We start from the raw sequence: 19,811 nt of genomic DNA, 5'->3' as shown, positions 1-19,811 counted from the left end.
GACATAAATCATACCTTTCTCCAGTGTACACATGCTATATATACTCCCTGCATGTTGGTCACCTGGGTTTTCAGGTACACTGTAGCGGTACTGCAGTGCTTTTGTTCAAGCGACCCTCGTTTTACTTAATTATGGCTCCAAAGTACAAGAATACTGATGCTGGCAATTCGGATACACCAAATAAAAGCCATAAAGTTCTTCCTTTAAGTGAATATATATGTACGGTTCAGTACCATCTGAGGTTTCAGTACCGTCTGAGGTTTCAGACCTTCCATTGGGGGTTTTGAAATATATCTTCCATGATTAAAGGGGATTGATTATGCTGAAAATGACACAGTGATACACTTTAAAATGATGAATTTTATGGACTATAGATATTATACCTCAGTAAGGCTCCTAAAAAGAGAGCAATTTTTTAACCTCAAAGATTTTGAGTCATTTGAGTTTTTCCACAATCATCTCATCCATATTTACAACATTTCCATTGCACTGGAAGACAATCTTTTAAATGCCAGGCTTAATAGAAACCAGCTGGATTCTCATAGTATCTTCTGCATTCAATCTACGTCTTGTACTTGTGGAAATGCATAAAGGAAATATGGACACGCCCAAGTATGTAGTTGGAAAAAGACAGGTAGTTTAATATACTTATCAGGTAACTGTGCATATTGCTCTTAGTACAAGCTGAACAAGGGATCATTTAGTTGCAGTGTACAATCTGAGATCATACAGATGTTGACCTTAAACAAAAAGTCAACTAGATACTCCTTTAACAAAAAAAAAAAACGTTTATTTGGGGGAAAAAAAGAATTGCCACCCAGGACATGCAGCCATGGAAAGCCGTGTTGCAAGTCCCCAGCAGAAAAGGGGAGATTTTTTTCTAGAAGGAATTTGGAGAGCTGTTATAACCAAGGGACTCTTCATGTAGGGCTTTGCCATCCATGTAGCACTGAGAGCACCCCATAAATGCCTTCCCAATTCGAGTCTTGGGCGAGGCCTTTATTTTTTTCACACAAGCAAACCTTTTTTGCTGTATTATATTACAATCCATTGGTCTAACTTGCACTTTAAATCGTTGTTTCGTGCATGATTTTGTAACATTATGCACCGGTTAGTAGCAAAACTATGGGTTCAACGACCTAGGCAGATCCCCTGAATGTTGACACATTTCATTTTACAACATGAATATTCATATTCATCGATATCCTCATTAGTCATAAGTATTTGGAAGCTGTGACATTCACAGTGGCAGATATAGCTTTTCCAAAATTCTATTTTTCATTTGAAACTTAGTTTTATATTGCCAAGAAATGTTGTTATTGATTTTGCATTAATTTTCTTTCATGCAAAGTTGAGCTTCCAAATCTAATGATCACACAAATAGTCTTTCTGGAGACAACAATTTAAGTACAAATTTTAGAATATTTGTTACATAGATAATATAAGACAGGTGATCAAAAGTTGAGATTGAATAAAATTTTTTTTTAATGCCCCATTAAGACATTCTGAAGTGAAACATGTCACATATCTTAAAACTGTGAATGTGGTCATGAAGAATAATAACATAGCTACTAATTAATCAACTCTAGTACCATTTCCTTGATGCATAATGAGTGGCAATAGTTTTACCGACTATAGCTTTTGCAAATCCACTGCAATAATGCAAATAATTGGTGCAAATCCAACAAATGTGTTAAATTTGGGATTATCAGTGATAACTGTAAAGTTCTTTCAACTTTTCTGTATGGGTGAAATTTTTCATAACGACACATTGGGGTAGAAATACACAGCAGGACAGATGTGGACTATGATCTATTGTTTGCCAACTCCTGGTGAATTACGCTAGGCCCATACATCACTGTATTATTCTTACAGCATTACTGTGAGCCTTGACAAGTAGTAGGTGAAAACACTTTTTACTGTTCTTCAAAGTGGTCTCGGTTATTTTCATTCCTTTGGTCTTGCATGCACATTTTAGACTCTGATTCCCACTTCCCACATATACCACACTTTATGTATATTGTGGTTTGTCTGTTAGGACGTATCTCCATGTGCCAAGCAAGCACAGTGTCTTCATTATCCAATAACTACCCTCTCCCCTTCCTTTTTGCTAAAAGATGACTATGTCCTTACTTATTGGTTGGTGATAAATTTATGACACCTCCCCATTTGTGATTCACTGGATGAAGGTTGATTTCTTCATTGGTTCATTCAACACTTGAGAGATATTTCTTGAATGCCAGGTATGAGCCTGCCACGATTATTAGGCACAGAAGATACATCAGTAACTAATATCCCTTGTGATAAATTCATTGCGGTAGGAGAACACATAATAGATACTGATTTTTTTAAAGGTAAGAAGTACTATAGAAAAAATAGAAATGACCAAGTAAAGGGGATTGGCAGTGCCAGTGGTGTAGCTGCAATTTTAAATAAATCAGTGCCTTAGTTTCCTAGGCCTGCTGTAACAACTACCAGAGAGTGTGGGCTTAAAAAACAAATGTATTGTCTCACACTTCTGGAGGCTATATGCCCATAATCAGGGTGTTGGTAGCATTGCTTCCTTCTGACGGCTGTGAGCGAAGGATGTGTTATAGGCCTGTCTCCTTCACTTGTACACCTGTCTTCTATCTGTGTCTTCAAATCCTCTTTACCCTATGTGTGTCTGTGTCCACATTTCCCCTTTTTTAAAACATAAGGACAACAGAGGTATTCGATTGGTGATCTAATGACCTCACTTAAACTTGATTAACTCTGTAAAGACCCTTTCTCCAAAAAAGGCCGCATTCTGGTCCTGGGGGATATAACTTCAAAGCATGAGTTTTGAGAGGACACGATTCAATGCACAACAGACAGGGTAGAATTCATTTATTTATAAGGTGATACACCCTAAATCTAATCTTATTCCATAGGGCTGTGTGATTGTGAGAACTTTGCTACTAAAAATATCTAAAATGTAATTGCTGATGGATGTAACCAAAAGCAGTTGGTCTTTCAAACTGTTTGAAGCCCAAAATCTGTGGAATCTCTATTCCTTTGCCATCCATCTCTTAAATTCATCTCACTCTTGGAGTAACTTGCCAACTGCAACCAATAGCTGCTTTTATACACCATCACTTTGTTTTTACTTGATTCCTGTACAGCTGCTGAGACACTAGCAACATAGTTAGTTTGGAACTCAGCTAAGGACAAAGTTAACTAAATCAATTATTTTCACTTCCTACCATGTAACAGGAAAGCCAACGCCACCGGTTTCATCAGTAGGTGCTTAATGAAGGGATGAATGTTAAGAAGATACTTTGACTCCCAATGTGCCTATAGCTTTGGACACTGTGATGCTGGGGTTTTTTAATTCCTCAAGCTTTCCCATTCCTCTTAGTAAAGCGCCAAGATCCTTAGTCAGATGTGGAGGCAGCAAGTAGTTTCAGAAAATAGTGCAGCCTCTGGATTATGGAGCCAAAGTGATCTGGGTGTGAACCCTGGCCCCTCTATTACTTATTGTGCAACCTGGCACACTCACTTTGAGCTCATGAAGTGGAAGTTAGTACATATGAACAGATTTACCGTGAAATTTAAAGGAGATGGTGCGTGTAACTCACATGCCCCATGACATTTGAAACATAATTACTTTCTTCTCTTCAAATTCTAATTTCAACCTAGTAGCCATTGCATTTTAAGTTATTATATCAGCAACACAATGACAGAGGGAGACAGGACAGTATTCGAGGGAGCTCTGAGTGATTTTTGTCTCCTGAGACAATAACGATAGAAGGGCATATTTACTTTTTCAGTTAGAATAGCTGATTTTATAAGACGCTGTGCCATGTGCCAGGCATTATAGTACTGAGACCAGCCACAAACTTGCTAGTTATTTTTTAATTGAAGCTTCACCATTACTAGCTATGTGAATTTGGGCAAATTACTTAAAAATTCCAAAGTCTAGTTCCCTTAACTAGAGGGGGGAGAATATTATGTTCCTCGTAGGGTTATAGACAGAAATAACCTAACGCAGCAAAGGGCTCAGCAGATGGGGTACCTCATAGTCAGATGTCTGTAGCAATCTGATGTTAAAATCAGATGTTAACATCAGCAATGATGAGTACAACTTGTTGTTAGCATTCACTTGGTTCTTAAGATTTGTTTCCCCAAAATCCCTGTTTTTCTGAGTATTTCTTAAAATCAGCTTTACTGAGGGTACAATTTACAGAGCAAACTGGGTCCGTTTAAAGTGTTTAGCAAATGAATACTCATGGAACCGCCACCATCAACAGACAGATCGCTCGCAGTGGTTCCATTGTGTTCCTGTCTGCAGTCCCTTGCTCTCCCATCCCCAGCCGCAAACAACCAGGGACTTATCTGTTGTCATTATACATTATCTGTTTTAGAACGGCATACATGGGAGTCACAGAGTGTGTACTCTTGTGTGTCTGACTTCTTTTACTTAGAATGCTTTTGACATTTAACCATGCAGTTGAGTGATCATTAGTTTGTTACATTTTATTGCTGAGTAGAATTCCATTATATGGCTCTACCCCAATTTGTTTATCCATTCACATGTTGTGAATTATTATACGTGACATCTGTTCTTTACATGGACATAGGTTTTCAATTCAAGAAATGGACTTGATGAATCATATGATAACCGTAGGTTTAGCATTTTAAAGACATGCCAAACTGTTTTCGATAGAGGCTGCACTATTTTATAATCCCACCAACAATGGATAAGGTTTCTATTCGCTCCAGTAGTCATCAATCATTACATTTTTTATCTTAGTTGTGCTACTGGCTGTGAAGTACTATCTCCTTGGGTTTTCATTTTTATTTCCCTAGTGACTAATGAATGATGAGCCTGTTTACATGGGTTTAATGCACAGTCAGTCCTATATATTCTTTTAAGTAAAGCATCTGGTAACATATTTTTATTGTGTTTTCTTATTATTGGTTTGCCTGACTACCTAACTTATGAGTTATAAGTGCGACATTTTATACTTCTCACTGTACAGACCGTCCTCGTTTCGTTACATTTAGCTAAGTGTCTCACGTTTTTTTATCACCAGAAAGCTCATGGTGGAAGTAAGGTTCGGTGAATTAGGAAAAGGCCTGACCTGAAGCACGGAATGACTGCTGCTTTTACTGTAACCAAAGCAGCTGGGAAACCAGGGGCTCACAAGGCAGTGGATCAGCCCAGGAATGGTAACAGTATAAGGGGAGGTATTTCCAAAATTCCAATATTTCCAAAAGCCACACACATGACTTGTGCTAAGTAAGGCCAACTCCAAGACATGCTGACCTCTCAAAGTTGGGGCTCAGTGCTACTCCTGTGAACGCAGCACAGCAGCCGGGGGGAGGGGGGCAGCAGGAGGCTGCCTTAGGTCTGGGTCAGATTTTGCTTCCAGAAAAGCATCTTGGGTGCCAGTGGGCCCAAAGGGGGTGGTGGTGAGTCTGCACAAGCAGCGGCTGAATCAATTCAACCAAGATTTGGCACACACACAAGCCACCACCAAACACTGATGACCACAGAACAGCAGCAGGGTTGTGCCAAATGGGTCTTGAGACCTTAGTCTCTGTGCATTAAATCCCATACTCAGGGAGAGAAGTACTAGAATCCAGGCCTTCTGAAAACCAGAATAGCCAGTAGTCTCATTGGAACTCGTGGGAACTCATGTATGTTATATATGAGAGAGAACAAGCTCCTGGGTTGACCTGATTATTTCCCACGAAAGGATACTACGGGGCGGGGGGGGCTGGTTGGGCCCAAAGTCCAACCCCTCCTCTGATCACCAGCCCACTCTCTTGTCAGTCATGGGGGAAATAAATCTTTTTAGTTACTTAGCCCAGAGTGGCTCCTTTTCTAATTTTCAATTCTTCCTGTGAGACTGCAGGAGTACTGAGAGAAGGAACTCCAGCATTAGGCCTCTGGAATAGGTGTCATTCATTGTTCTGATGACACTTAGAACTCACAAGAGTGAACATATTGGAAATAATGGTGAAACTTCCTTAAATAAAGTTGTACTTGAAACTTATTGCTATTAGACAACACTAATATTTATACTCATAATTTTACATCTAATGAGCAGATAGTTTACTGGACAGTGGAATTGGAATAGAAAGATACTGAGAAAATTGTGTGCGTACATTGTTCTCATTGCTCGACTGCTAACTTAAACTTTGAGTCTAATCTCCTTCCTGGCATCATCTCAGAAAAACGTGGTCAGAGCAGGAAAAAATGCTTCCAGACCCAGTTATACAGAAACTCTACAGCTAGGAGTATAGCCTGAGGAACTAATATTAACTGTGTGGACAGTGTTAGACTATTCACTGCAGAGCAATAGTTTAAGTCAACCTAGATTTAACAGGAGGAAGTCTATGCATACGACATACACATGAGATGGCATATACGCAACCATTTACAATCACGGTTACACAGAATATTTATGCAGGGGAAAATAATCTTGATGTATGTGGAGTTTCTTAAAAATGTAGTAACGGTCTTGGATAAATTTGAAGGAACACAACACCTACCAAGACTAAATCACAAACAAATAGAAAATCTGAATAGACATGTACCGAATAAGGAGATTGAATCCATAATCCAAAATCAAATAGAGTAGTATATACAGAAAGGGCTTTGGGAAATGGGGAGAGGTCTGCAAACATAAGCTTTTATTGCAGAACACTTAGCAGAATTTTGTATATACCTAAATTACTTAATGTTTGAATGACTAAACAAGTCTTTTCAACATAGGATTGGTAGAAAAAGGGAAAGGTAAAGATACTGAGGAGTCACCCTCCCAATGTCACAGGGGCTCCTGGGCCAGTTCTAACTAAGTTTGCTGCACTTCAGTGTGTGAGCAACTTGGGGAAATAGGAATTTAATTTTTCAATGACCTGACTAGAACCTTCTCCACATTAGACACACAAAATGGTCAACAGGCACACTAAAATGTTAAACCTCATTAGTCACGATGGAAATACAAATTAAAACCACAATGTGAAACCCCTTCACATGAAACAGAATGGCTATAATTGAGAAAAATAAAACAAATGGCAGTAACAATGTGGAGAAATTAGAAACCTTACATATTCCTTCCGAAAATGTAAAATGGGGGCCTGAGTGTACTATCGTTGGGAATTTCCACCCCATAAAAAAATTCCCATGTGGTACAACAAATCCACTTCTAGAAACAGACCCCCCAAAATTGAAAACAGATGTTCAAACAAACACTGATACATGAATCCACAGCACCACTGTTCACAACAGCAGAGGCCTAAACAATCCAAACGTTCATTCATCTTAATCAGCAGTGAAAACTAAGTAAATAATTGTGCAGCTACACCAGGATTCTTTAGATTGGTATGATTATGAACATATTAATAATTTCTAGAAACATTTATCCCCATAGCACACACAAAAATTTTAATGTACCAGAAGACATATTTACTAATACACCAATATATTTAGTTCCTCTGCAATACACACCAACAAATTGATAAATCTATCTTCAGTAATCAGTGTTTCGTTATTTTCTCCTATTTGGAAATAGTCTAGACATTAAATACATATCCATCATTAATTTAGATAGCAAAACTGTTAAGTTTCTAATTACCAAAGACACGTAGGAAACATTTTCAATGCTTATCTACAATATAATTATCGCTAAAAAGTTTACATAAATATCTTTTATTTTCATTGTATCTATCTTACATATTAGTTAAAAATGTGAGATGTCAAAATCAATTATTAATGAAGCTATTTTCTTGACACATTTTGTAACACAGATAACAAACTTAGTTTTAGAAGCCCAGTTAGAATATATATATTATGTTAATGACTTTCAAACATATGACTGTGTGATAAACCCAAACTAAAACCAGCTTTAATATCAAATATTTCACCACATCATCTGATCCTGAAAAGCATTTGGGTTAGTTTGTATTTTATTTCTTTATTTATATAAGCATTTATTTTGTTCAAACCAATCAAATATTACAAACCAGTATCACCATCCACAGATACAAAACATCTTACCACACACAAAACAAACTGGTTTCACACAGGGATCACAAATTAACAGGATTAGTAATAACTTTAGAGAACGCACAGATGGTTTACCAAGAAAACAGCTGGTTGTCACAAGACCTCTGTAACACAATTTAAATGCAGAAGTTTTTCCCATTTCAGGATCCATCATCTGTCCGTGGACAGTGAGGACTAAATAGTGAGACAACCAACCAGCCTCCTTACAGCTCAGGCCAGGAAGCCAGAGGCCCCTACACACAGAGTACAGAGGAAGCAGCCCTCCCAGAGCCAAAGGGTCACCCCCAAAGACAGACCTTCGTCACACACGGAGTAGGGATGGTGGGATGGACAGGGTGTCTCCGGTCTCCCACAAAATGTGAGGCACCTCCAGCCCCAAACCCACTAAATCGTGGTCCCAGGGAGGTGCTACTAGACTGGGATCTGTCCAGCACTAACGGGTAAGGAAGGCTGGGGGGACAGATGCCCCTTATGGGCAGAGGCCCCTCACGACACACTCCCCTGGGAGCTGGCACAGCCAGGCAGTGGCGCACTGGGAACCCCAGCTTCTCCCACTGGCCACCAGGCTCAATGGAGTAAGTGCACCTGGCCGATGGTGGGGAACGGAGAGGATTAGCTTCCTCGGTCACAAAGCCAAGCTCCCGGGACACAGAACGAGAAGGAAAGAAAAACCTCAAGTGGTTTTTAGACGGAGACCCACAGCAAAGTTTCTGGAGAGAACCACTTAACTCCCCAGCCTGTGGGGCCGGCTCCAACGACAGGCTTACGGGAGCCTGTGGCTGTGTTCTGTCACGGTGGGAGTTCCTTCTTAGGACAAACGACACGCAAGACACAGACACAAGAAAAAACCAACATCTCTGGGAGGAAAGAATATAGAAAACTCTGAAGTATCTAGGTGCAAAAAGTTAGCTGCACAAATATTTTTTTCTGCCAATCTAAATTCAGAAAAGAGACAAAAGCCTCGCACCCCTTCTAACTTCTACCCAACACCACAGAGAGAGACCAGGAATTGTAATACATGCACACCTAGAATTCACATAACCATGAAATTTCCGAAGACAGTGAGGAGAAATCAGGTAAATATGACATTTTAGACAAGGGTGGGAGTGGACTCTTAGATTTTAGATGTTAAAATGGGAGATTTATAGGTAATTCAGGAAAAGCTGAATACCCGTGGCAGGTACATTTAGTGAGGCTGCTGCATGGAGTCTTCCCGTCTTCTGCTAAGGGTATTAAATACCTGCTCAGGGTTTTTCTAGTGCTTCACAGTCTTTGGGGAGGCAGGAAAAGGGGAGCCAGGCTGCAGGAGGGAGGCTTGTATTTTTAAAAGTGCCCCTTTTGCAATTTATTTTCCTTTGCTCAGCTCTATGGCCTCAGGCAGTTGTGGGCTGTGTTTACATTTCGGATCTGCTCCTGGGGGAGATGCTGAGACTAATTTCTATCAGACTGACAAAGCAGCCTCCATTTTGGTCAAGTTTCTGATCAGTTATTACATTCCTTAAAACTTGTTCCAACACACCAATTCTCATAATATTAGATCGAAATACAGTTTTTAAAAATTTACACATCCCTTGATTCTCCCTTCTGCCTTTTTAAACCTAATAATGACATTAGCATTTTTAAGACCCAACAAGCTGAAGAACTAATTCAAAAGTTAAATTCCCTTGAATTCGTTTGTATTAAACATGTGGTCTTCCTCTAGGTTCCGATAAAACAGATGCCATGAAAGTTCTCCAACACATTTTCAAAATTTGAAGTTTTTCCAATTCAAAGGAGCCATGGTCTGACCATTGAGGATAGGATTTTAACAGCTCCTCAAACCAGAAAGCCCTTTTACCACTTAACCAAGGAAGCCAAAGGCTTTCTGTCCCTGTGGTATTTTCTTTCTTTTTTTTTAATTAGAGTGTTTTGGAGTGACAATTGTTAGTAAAGTTACATACGTTTTTTGGTGTACAATTCTGTATTACAGCATCTATAAATCACATTGTGTGTTCACCACCCAGAGTCAGTTCTCCTTCCATCACCATATATTTGATCCCCTTTACCCTCATCTACCACCCCCCTCTCCCCGTGGTATTTTCTTTTGATTACAAACGCACAAGAGACAAACAGAAAAAAATTACCACTTCTGAGAGAAAAGAATCAATAAAGAAAACCTGGGAGTCGCTAACTTCACAAACATTTTTTCCTGCCAATATACATGTAGAAAACAGAAGAAGGACATGCAGTACTTCTAAATTCTCCCAAACCCCACAGAAATACACGAGGAAAGATGACAGGGTGAACAAAAACACCGCGTACCTCTGCCTGCAGATGTTCTTGAGCTCCCAGCTGCAGCGGTTTCCAGGAGCTAGCAGTGCCCCAGGCAGTAATTTTCCTCGCAGGCTCACCAATACCGTGGGTGCTTAAAAAAAATTCTTTTGCTCTCATCTTGTGTGTTACAGGAGATCAGGTGCTTGTATCATCACAGGAAGGCACTCTAGGACATAGGAACAATGCATCATGAACGAAAGCAAGCAGGCCAAGGATGTACTAAAAGAAAGAAAATATATTCCCAAAATGCAGGAGTGCACAAGACCACCAGGAGAGCGACTGAGCTGGAACAAAGAAAAGTTAGGATTATATCTGAATGAGGGCGGGAAATATTCAAGGGTGGAGTCACAGGTGATCTCTGGCCGTGTCTTTGATGATGCCTCCTTCCCACCAGAAGGAGGGATTCCCTTGTAGGAACTTGAAAGGGGTAAAGAATTTTCCCTGCCTGCAATGCTAATAGTGTTATGGCCAATTACAATTAGCTGTAGCTGTACCTTTTCTTAGGAATTTTTCCCTGCCTGGAATTCTGATGGTGTTATAATCCATCACAATTAGCTGTAGCTGCACTTTTTCTTAGGAGTGATTGCATTTCTGTTTTGTTTTCTCTCACATCTTCCTTCTTCTCCTCCCTGTGCTCACTGCCTGTGGTAATGATTTTTTCTAGCTTAGCTAATCATAACATTAATAGACTCAGATTAAGGTAAAATAGAATTAACACATGCGCATGGGGAATTCACATACGTGTAAAAATTCCAAAGGCAGCGAGTTCAGATCGGGTGCTTTGCAGGTAATTTAGGAAGAGTGGCACACTCTCGGGAGGTAAATTGTTGTCAGGCTACCCAGAAAATAATGGGACATGGGGGAAGGGTGGTCAGCAGGCTCCCTGGGCGTCTTCCCGCCTTATGCTAAGGAGTTTATGCCAAGGTTCCCTCCCTAAACCTGCTCTTTCCATCTGAATCTCTTAGGCAGAAAAGAGGGAGGGTCAAAGGTTCTAAATGAGTCTTTTGTTTCCTAAGAACCAGTTTAAAGTCAATTTGCCCCAGGGCAAAACTTCTGGTCCTCTTCATTCCCACCTTTGAAACTGTAATAAAAGTTTCACGTCCAGAAGGTAAATTGGTAGATTGTTACATATTTCATTGAGCTAATCACTCAGTCCTGAGAATAACTTAGTTTAGTTAAATTGTCGAATCTTATTTCAGGACCCAGTGATGTAGATACACTCCCAAATTTCACCTTTTATTAAATATCTGATTACTTGCTTATGTGGGGAAGACTTTCCTCTACCCCCAGGCTTCTGACTGCTGTAATAATCAAATAAACATGAAACAGATTATCAAGAGGAAACGAGCAGATTTAATACATACATATGGGAACCCTGCACACAGGAGAGTCAGGGACCCCACATGTAGGAGACGTAGGGAGATAGAAAAGGAACAGGGGTAGGTAAGACATCCCGAGCTAGGGATGAAGTGAGGTCTCTTGGGGGCTCGAAAGGGTCTCTGCAGGGTGACGACAAGAGCATGAGGATGGAAAAGGGGCCACAGGTGAAACCTGACAAGCTCAGGAGACTGAAAATAACCACGTATAGGACGGCGTGAACATACAAATTCCTAACTCAGGTGGGCCATGGCGGGAAGTCACATCCTTGGCCTGCAGCTTCCTAGACAAAGGTCAGTCTTTACCTTAAGTGAGCCTGTCAACTGTCTTTTTGCATCAAAAATAACACACCCTTTGGAATGTCAGTAATGCCTCCCTCCCCCCACCACCAGAGCAGGAAGCTGTAGAACCCCTCATTATTATTCTTCTCTGGATTCCCATCTCTATGTGCTGTGAAAAGTGCTATTAACTATCCTGTACCCACCTATGTGAAAGAAGTACCTGTCTCTCCAATTTACTTTAATCACAGAGATTTCCCTGCTTTGCTTTCTCCCACCCCATTAATCTACCACCAATGGATTTCATGTAACCCTCCTCCTTTGATTCTGTGTATAAAATAACTGCAAACCACCATTTTGTGAAGCATTTTCTCAGTCCGTTGAGATTTTGCTTCCCAGCAATTGGCATCGGTTTGGCACAGATAGACTCTTTATAGGCTTTCTCTTAGGCTGAATGTTTTTCCATGGACAAGCATGTTTCATGAATATCTTGAACCTAGTCAGACAAAGACAGATGTTCAGAGACTGAAGGAGAAGGTCAGACAGGGACAGAAATAGACAAACAATGTGGGGTGTGGGGTGCTGAGCTGCTACCAGCCCACGGTCGCTGACTGTGTGTGGGGGCTATGTGTTTGGAATCTCTCGAGGTGTCCTTGGCTGACTCGGCACTGTTTTCCCAGGTCTTCCATATATGCCTTCCATATATGCGCCCCTCCCCCCAAGACTGAAGTTCCCACACCAGGCCATCACTCTGGACCTGAGAGTGGTCCCAGCATTGGACAAGACCCCTTATGCCAGTAAAAAACTGAGGGACTGTACCCCAACCTACCGGACAGGTACAGCTACCACAGCTGTGCAGGGGGAAGCCTGTTCCAGCAAAGCTGCGCCAGGAGCCAGGTGTTCAGCTCCCCCTGCAAATGCTGTCCCCTGTCACACAGCACGTAGGCCCAGGCTCTGGAAAAGCACAGCCACACTGCCTGTTAGGAAGACTGAGCAGTGGACCCTGCTGCCAGCACTGTGTATCCTTCTCATGCCAGTGCCTGACTCTGCCCGCACTATACACAGGAATGGCTTTTATCTTGGCCTTTGGGGCCTGTCAGCATCCCTCTAGGCTGAGGGCGGAGTGGAAGGGTCACTTCCCCTCTCTGCTCCACCAATCCACACCCATTGCCACCACTGGATCAAGCTTAAAACGCAGTAAATCCAAAATTTATGTGAGTATGTGGTTTCCATAATCAACTTGATTTTCTCTTGTTTCTCATTTGTTACTCATTTCTGCTTTTGCTTTATTATTATTTCTTTCCCTCCATTTTCTTTGGGTTTATTTATTTTTCTACCTCTTAAATGGAACACAAATTTTGTTTTCTTGTTTTGTAATAAGTACACCAGAGGCTATAATCCCCCTTCTAATTACTGTTTTAGTTAGAGCACACAGAATTTATTATGTAAGGCTCTTATTGTCATTCATTTCTAAATATTTTGTGATTTCCATATACATTTTTTAAATCCACATGTATTTTTCAGTTTACAAATGCACGTTTTTTTCTTTTAAAAATGTGTCATAAAAGCTATCTACATACAAAAAGTATAAAAATATAATGAACTTCCAACCGAAGACATGAAATTCAAATGTATGCTTATAATTTTTAATTTTATTTTTCATAAGTCATAGATATACATGATAAAAAGACAAACTAGCCTGTCTTCTTGGCCCCTCCTACTGTTACTAATTTAAGGTATACTCTATTGAATTGTATGGGTTTCTTTTTGGCTCTCTTTTTGTTATTGATTTTTAATTTTCCTTTATTGTGGGTTGTGAATGTGACCTATTGAATCTGGATTTCAATGAGGCTTCCTTTGTGGTAGTCAATTTCTGTAAATGTTCCAAGTATGTTTGAAAAGAACAGATATGCAAATATTTTTTTTTGTAATGCAAACTTGGTCTCCTCAATTCCTCTCTGAGCTTCTGTGGTTCTCAGGTAAAAGACAGCCCCTTAGCCTGTGATTTGGCCCCACACTTTCTCTCTAGCCAAGGCCTAGGCAACCTCCATATGTACAACAAATTTATGTCCGTGTAGCTCTTGTATCTTTTAGGGCCAACTTTCAGAAGGACATTTGAAGTGTTACAGTCTTGTAGCAAACAGTCCAATTCGTGGCACATCCAAGTTTCCTAATAGAATCTCACAGAACCACCTGGAGAGTGGGCAGTCTTCTGAGGGTGGTCATGCTGAGGTTGGACAGTCGCCCTGTGATGGGTCACTCCCTCATTGCCAATTCCAGTCCTTACCCACTACTTGCTCCTGTCCAACACTACCACTTCACCGAGATCTCAGGCTGCTGCGCCCCTCCAGGCTGACTTCCCAGCACTTACTTACTGCCCATGAAATTCTTCATCAGTGGCATATCTTTCTTGACCTCTCCAGAGCACTGGCAAACCTGACCACACCCTGTTTCTCAAAACTCTCTACCTGTTTGCCTCTGACACCACAGTCTTGAATCCTGTCTTCTCTTTCTACCTCCTCCTTGGCCCTTTCATCCTGAAATGCCAGTGTTCCCAGCATTTTGTGTTCATGGTCCTCGGGGTTTTTTTTCCCCCTCTATACTCCAGGAAAACACGGTGCATTACAAAGGGACAGTTTCTACCAAGCTCTGAACAAGTGTGGCCTGTTGTCCCATTGCCCAATTTTACAAGAGCGGACAGACACCCCAGGGTTTTCTGTGAAATCCCTCAACTTTAAATGTTGATAATGAATTGAAAAGTGTACACAACTGTGCAGGGCAAACAAAACATGGCAGCCCAGTCCTTCTTAGGGCTGTTCTTCTCTTATTCGACTGACCCTAAGGCAATTTGTAAAGTACTTTGTTCATACTGGAAGCTCACACTTACTGAGGGCTTACTATGTGCCAGACACTCTTCTAAGTGTTTGCATGTATTAATGTATTTAATCTTCATAACAAGCCCATCAAAACAATGGTATTATTATCCCTGCTTTACAGAAGAACGAACTGTGAGGGACTACTTTGTCCTGGGTCTCAAAGATTCTGAGTGTAAGAACCTGGATTCAAATCCAGCTTGGGCTCTGGAGCCCAAGCTTTCCCTGCTCAGCCGATGATCAAACTGAGGTCCAGGGCGGTTGAATTGTCCGAGGTCACAACAGAGTTAACTGGCCTGCGGGTGGGGTGGAGGTGGGTTGAGGCTGTGGTCACAGAGATACTTGCACTCCCCGCTGTTCTGTAATTAGCCACCCCTATTCCCTGCTGCACTGGGTCCTGGTTGGCAGACCAGGGACTGGAATACAAACGATGGTAACGTGCCCATCCACTTCCACCGATAACTTCATTTACTCCTCACAACACTCCCAGAGCAGGACAGTCGCTAACATTCAATATCAGCCCTTCATGCGTGTTGTCCTGTAAACCTCACAAGCACGCTGCTGCTACGTGGGGACTATTATCCCCGTTTGACAGGAGCAACTGAGGCTCAGCGCCTCTCTGTGATTTGTCCAAGATGAGGCATCTGGTAAGTTGCAGGGCCAGGATTCTGGTCAGGATATATGACAACAGAGCCCCCCATCCTTGACCACGAGGCCACACTGCCAGTTCTACAGGTGGGGAAATCGCGGCCATGAGGGTGGCGCACGCTGCACTCCTCCTCCTCCTTTTCCATAAAGTCCCCAGAGAGGCCAGGGAAGCGCCTAAAACTGGACTTGACAGATCGATCCTGCGGCACCACGGCAACGGCGCGGGAGGGGTAACGGGAAGTGCGTCATCGAGCGGGCGGGACGAACCTGCACGACCACCAATGGGAGCGTCGCGTGCTCCGCCCTGAGGGAGGAGCCGAGTCCGCTTTTTGCCAACGGCGCGGGCCCTGTGAGCAGCTCCTGGGCGCCTCCGAGGGTAACGGCGACTCGAGAACGCCGTCCGGAGCGGCGAGGGAGGCCGGAAGGTGGGGCTGAGGTCCGGGGCGGCCTGCGCATTGCGCCCAGTGCGGCGCTGAGGGCCCGGGGCCCCGGGGCTTCTCGTTTCCGGCTGGAGAAACTGAGGCCCAGAGGGGGCCGCGAGGGCCAATAGACCGGAAACGCGTCCCTCTCACAGGGACACTTTTAAACCGTGATATTAGATGAGAAGATAGTTCTTAGCATGATGTTAGGTGAAGAAAAGTACGAAATGTGTCTGAACTGAGTGCGTGCAGCCGGCCCGCGCCGACTGCTCGTCAGCCACTGGCGCCGCGCCCCGCGCCCGCGTTCTGTGCGCCGAGCGTCTCGCTGTGTCCGAGTCCACAGCCCCGACGTTAAAGCCCCGCGGCTGTCAGCGTTCAGAACCCCGCGTTTCGGGGTTTCCGGAGGAGGGTGGGGAGCCTGCGTTCTCCACAGGTTAGGCCCCACCGTCAGCGGCGTCTGGGGCAGCGTCTTGTAGTCAGTCACAACCGTAGTACCGCCGCTGAAGACACGCGGGTTTACACTAAAAGGGATAAAGAACGACCATAGATAGCCCCACCTTAGATCTGATCCAGTTTTCAAACTTAAAAGATTTGATGTTCAGACCTTTTTAGATTTGACAATTGCAGACTAGGAGCCGGGATCCTCATGTTATTATTTACTCCTATTTCTCGCTGGCGGGGGTGCCACACATCCTGAACTGCGCTTTTGTGTCGTCACCCTCTGTCTCCATCACTGTGTGTGTCCCCTTGTGCCCTCAGCCGGCTTCCTCGTGTGTAAAATGGAGTAAGGAATGGCTTTCTCATAAGGTTCTGGTGACGAGTAAAGGAGACTGTGCTGTAGCACATGGCACACGTGGATGGTTATGACTGACATCTGCTTATTCCACAAGCATTTCTGTTTGAAGGCCATTGGGAGGGCAGTGCGTGTCCGTGGTCAGCCTCCCCACTCAGTCCCTCTTCCGGGAGAACACTGAATCCTAGGACAGAACAAGCCTGTCTTTCACCCCCATTGCCCTCCCCTTTCCCCAAAGTACAGCATTGTATACCGTTCTTTACTTAGTTCTTCTTTAGTAACATTTTGGCTTAACATATTTACATAATTTTCTTCCCTTTTTAAGATATGTGACATATCTATAACAATGTAAGTTTGAAGAATGAAGATAAAACAAACATCCACCCACCATGTTAGAACATTTTCATGTCCTCACAGCCCCCGTTGAATCCTTTCTTCCCTCACCAAAGAGAACCACTGCGCTGAGTATTGTGTTCTTCGTTCTGTTGTTTTCTTTGTTGTTTTTACTGTTGATGTATCTCTGATGAATGCAGTGCATGGTTTGCTAGGTTTTGAGTTTTATATAAATGGGATCCTAACATATTTTGTGTGACTCGATTTTTGCATTTAACACCATGTATACATTAGATGCATCTGTGTCGCTGTGAGTAGCTCTACTTCATCTTCAGTGCTTTGAATTCCAAGGTCAGATTATACACACTTTATGGAGGCCGTTCAGTTGGTCTTCACTTATACTTTTTGCCAGTTTTTTTGCTCCCACATGGTGCTTTTATAAGCATATTTCCTGGGGCCAATGTGGGAAAGTTTCTGTAAGGTATGTACCTGATAGTGGATTTCGGAGGATATACAGATGAGCAGGTAAAATCAACTTGTCTGAAGTGCTTATAAGGGTTTACACTCTATGGGCAGTGGGTGAGTCTCAGCCTCGGCCATTTTAAGGATTTTGGCCTCTCTGGTGGTAGTGGAGACATTAGTCGGTGGTTTTAATACTCATTTGCCTGTTGACAGGTAGTTTGAGCATCTTTTCACATCTTTATTAGTTGTGCATTTTCTTTGTCAAATTTCTGTTGCTCATTTCTCTCACAGTTGTCTTCCCTTTGCTTTTTGTAGGAGCTCTTTATATATGTTCTGAATGTGAGTCTTTTGTGGCTTAAATGTGTTTCAGATACCTTCCAGTTTGTAGCGTGTCTTCTCTTTCTATTTTCCACTGTCTGGTGTTTTGGTGAACTCCGGTCTTTAATTTTAACAAGGTTGAAGATATCAGTATATTCCTTTATGGTTTGTACTTTTCTTATTTTTTTTTAAGAAACTCTTCCCTGTCTTTGAGTCATACAGTTATTATCATACGTTGTTGTCCAAAAGTTTCATAGCCTTTCCTTTCTTATGACCTTACTCCTTAAGAATAGAATTTCATGAGGTAAGGGTCTATTTTTTTTATTTTTCTCCCACATATGGATAATCAGTTGTTCTGCCAAGTTTTTTGAAAAGTCTGCTTTCGTTAGGAGTTCTATCTCTTCAACACGTCAAGTATCCATACATGTATGTGTTTCTGTTTCAGAGTTCTGTATTCTGTCCCATTGGTCTTATTTGTCCATTTCTATGCCATTATCACATTTTACTCATTACTCTATCTTTAAAATAAGTTGTGGTTCCTGGAAAAACAATTTCTCCTGCCTTTGTCTTCTCCAAGAAATGTCTTTGCCATTTTGCCTTTACATTTTCCATGTAAAATTTAGACTCATCTTGTCAGCTCACACACATACACATGAAGCCTGTTGGGAATTTGACTGGAATTGCATTGATTTGGTTGTATTGGATTAATTTGGATTTTAAAGTGATTGCTTTCAACATTTCATCCTTAAATATTACGTTTGCTGTAGGTTTTTGTAGATGCCATTTAGTAGATAAAGGAAGTAAGTTTCTAGTTCAAGAGTTTTTACTGTTAATAAATGTTGAATTTTATCAACTGTGAGATGATCATATTCCTTTTTTTCTTTATTCTGCTAATGTGGTGACTCACATTGATTGCTATAAGCTGCTTGTAATATCTTTCTGTAAATGTTAGTGTATGCAATTAGTTTCCCATTTGCATTCCCAAGTATTGTTTAGTTGTAAGTTCTCTCTTTCGGAAAATCTTGTCTGAGGTTTGTCACTTTCACTATGTTTTTTTCAAAGAATAATTTTGGTTTTTTTGCTTTCCTAAGGTATACATGTATTTTTTATTTCATTAATTTCTGCTTTTCATTATTTACTTACTTTAACTTTCTTTGGATTTAATTTGCTCTTTATAGCTTCTTTAGATGGATGCCTAACTCATTAATTTTCACACCTCCTCTTTTTAAAAAAATATAAACACTAATGCTGTTAATTTCCATCTATTGCTTTAATTGCCTCCCACCAGTTTTTATGTATAACATATTGTTATTTCAGTTCAAATTATTTTCTAATTTCCATTAATAATTCTTTGATAACGGACCATTTGGAAGTGTGTTTCTTAAATTCTAAGCAGAGTTTTTCTTGTTATCTTTGTTTATGGTTTCCATCTTTGTTGCCTTTGTCGACAGAGACAAGAGAACATGTTCTCCATGTGAGAAACTCTTTAAATTTTGATAATGACTTGGTTTGTGTGGCAATTGGCGTGATTGCACTGGGTGTGCTTGAAGATTTAGTATCCATAGCAGTGCAGTGGTTTATGCCTGTCCATCACATTAAGCTACTTGCTGTGTTGTACAAGGCTTTTGTAACCTCACAGATGTTTTAGTTCATTTTATCAATTATGGGTTTGTGGATTTGGGTTTGTATTGATTATGGATTTGTATGTTTGTCTTTGTTGTTGTTATCACTTTTGCCTGAACTGTTTTGAGTCTCTGTGATTACTCTGTTTCCCCAAAAATAAGACCGGGTCTTATATTAATTTTTGCTCCAAAAGACATATTAGGGCTTACATTCAGGGGATGTCATCCTAAAAAATCATGCTAGGGCTTATTTTCCGGTTAAGTCTTATTTTCAGGTAAACACTGTAGGCACCTAAACATTTAAAATTGTAGGAAATTGAACCTTTTTTTTAATTTT

At 41.4% G+C, this 19,811-nt stretch overlaps 1 protein-coding gene across 3 annotated transcripts in view; it reads left to right on the top strand.

Annotated features, from left to right (window-relative positions):
- Positions 1-15,839: 15,839 nt before the first annotated feature.
- Positions 15,840-19,811, top strand: part of NSMCE1 (NSE1 homolog, SMC5-SMC6 complex component) — a 24,052-nt gene continuing 20,080 nt past the window's right edge. For all 3 annotated transcript variants that reach the window (XM_033101590.1, XM_033101587.1, XM_033101589.1), the window contains exon 1: positions 15,840-15,952. The gene's annotated coding sequence lies outside the window, so the exon portion shown is untranslated. The remainder of the gene's footprint in view (positions 15,953-19,811) is intronic.

Source organism: Rhinolophus ferrumequinum (genome assembly GCF_004115265.2).
Source record: "Rhinolophus ferrumequinum isolate MPI-CBG mRhiFer1 chromosome 15 unlocalized genomic scaffold, mRhiFer1_v1.p scaffold_54_arrow_ctg1_1, whole genome shotgun sequence".
NCBI classification, from domain to species: Eukaryota; Metazoa; Chordata; class Mammalia; order Chiroptera; family Rhinolophidae; genus Rhinolophus; species Rhinolophus ferrumequinum.
This window is presented reverse-complemented; position numbering and strand designations above follow the sequence as displayed.